We start from the raw sequence: 2,036 nt of genomic DNA, 5'->3' as shown, positions 1-2,036 counted from the left end.
ATGAGAATTCACCAGCTGCTACCTGCAAAGCCCCAGAAGCAGCAGCCAGCTCTCTCTGGAAGCTTCGTGGACAAAGAGGCATGTGTCTGAGGGTCTGCAGGGAGCCTACCCCTTCTGGTGGGCAGCGGGTCGTGGGAGGGGCTGGAGTTGCTGCGGGCTCCTCTTGGATGCTTACCTGGCCTGCAGGAAGGGGCGCAAGGCTGTGGATAGCAGAGCGTGGCTGGGGAACCAACGAGAGTTTGGGGAGAGTGGGTTAGCTGGGTCCTGCTAAGAGGCAGGACTGGACTCCATGCTCCTAAAACCTATGAAAAGAATAGGAAAAGAGATGGACGATAAGCAATTGCCCAAGTGTGAATGGCATTAATGGCAATGCGGAGTTAATTTAGACCCAAAGAAAACTCTTCCTAATGCTGATAGGCCACCACGGGAGCTGTGGACTCACTGCATCTAGTGGCCAAGCGCTGCCTAAAGGTTTCCCAGCCAGGTGGTCCTTGCTTGGCAGACCCACTGCGTCCCTGTGCTTGGAGCCGCAGCCGCTGAGGTGTAGGTGGGAGACGGGCGGGGAACTGGGGACGCCCAACACCCAGGAGTCCCTTCCAGCTGAGGAGGCTGCCTGTCCATCCATCCAAGAAGCGAGGTGGCCATCAGTTGAGCCATGACTGGAAGAGCGAGCAGGACCAGAGTGCAAGGAGCATCAGGCAGATGCAAGGGGTCACGCCCCTCGTTTGCTGAGTGCCATCCCTCTCCCTGTCGAAATCTCTCCAGGGGCCGGGGGGCCAGCCAACAGATGCGCCGCGGAGGAGGGCAGGGGGGGTGGCCGCCGGTGGCTTCTTCCCCCTTTCCTGCCTGCTCTCCCCAGAGCCTGCTACATTGTTAGCTGCGGGCCTCGGGGGACAGACTTCAGATGGAAGGAGGCGGGTGTGTGTTTTGTTTTGTGGGAGGGAGTCTGTGAACCAAGAACCTATTTGGCTAATGAAGTCGTAATTACACCCGGGCTCACTAGGAGGATGAAAGCCAAGGGCTCGGTTAAAAGCCACTGATGGACCCGAGAGTGATCTGACAGCTCCGAAGAGGGGCTCAGGAATCGGAAATGGAAAGGGGTGAATGTCAGGGTTGGGGAGAGGCAGGAAATGGGGTGTAGAGTCTCTGCCCAGGTCTAGGGTTGGCCTGTTTCTGGGAAACAAAGTTACCCCTACATACTCTGTTCAGCACTGGATGAGGTAGCGGAGAATTACCGTATTGCCTCTTCCTGTCCCGGCTTCTCCAAATGCAGCTCAGCTCGCTGATGTCTGTTTTGGTGGGAGGCTAGAAGGTTGGGGCAGCCGGAATCCCCAAACCGTTTCTACCAGGTTTGGGAATGAGTATATTTCTAAGTTTGTGTGTTTTTCCTTGCCCCAGGAAAGCCCTCAGCCCTTGCTGCCGCTGTCTGGCTGGCCACGATTTCAAAGGAGAGCAAGTCTCCCCAAGGATGCATTCACTAACACAGCAGGGAGGGACCGTGTGTTTGCTGCATGGGGGCGGGGGGAGCCAGTTCTGGATTTAGCATTTGATGTGGGGCTGCTATTACAGGAGAGGGTGGAGCAGAGCTCACTCCAGCACTGGCAGTTGGGGCAGAGCCAGGTGAATGTAACTGAGAGGGGATGGGGGCCTCTGCGGAGCCTGCCTGCTACAGACTGTCCTGAACAGCTCCTATGATCTCACCCCTGCAGTTAGCCTGCAGCCTGGCCACACCTGCCACACCAGGGTATGGCTCTGCCAAAAACTTGGCAAGGAGGCTGACGCTGTGGTTCAGAGAAAGGACTTCCTGTATTCATGGAGTCTGTTGCTAGGACTTGGTGGGAAGGGTGGCAGGTTAACGCCTGGTCTCAGAGTCGATGGCCTTGACCATGGTCTTTGCCAAACTTCCTCTGTCTGAGGACAGGTGTTGTTGGTGTTAAGAGACCCTCAACTTATGCCGGAGGCCTGGGATAGGCTCTAAGTTTGGAAGGGAGGCTCTGAAATGACCCCGGGAGGTAGCTACATCCAGTTTTAGCAGG

Source organism: Tupaia chinensis, unplaced genomic scaffold, assembly GCF_000334495.1.
Source record: "Tupaia chinensis unplaced genomic scaffold, TupChi_1.0 Scaffold000627_1, whole genome shotgun sequence".
NCBI classification, from domain to species: domain Eukaryota; kingdom Metazoa; phylum Chordata; class Mammalia; order Scandentia; family Tupaiidae; genus Tupaia; species Tupaia belangeri.
Note: the sequence above shows the minus strand (reverse complement) of the source record.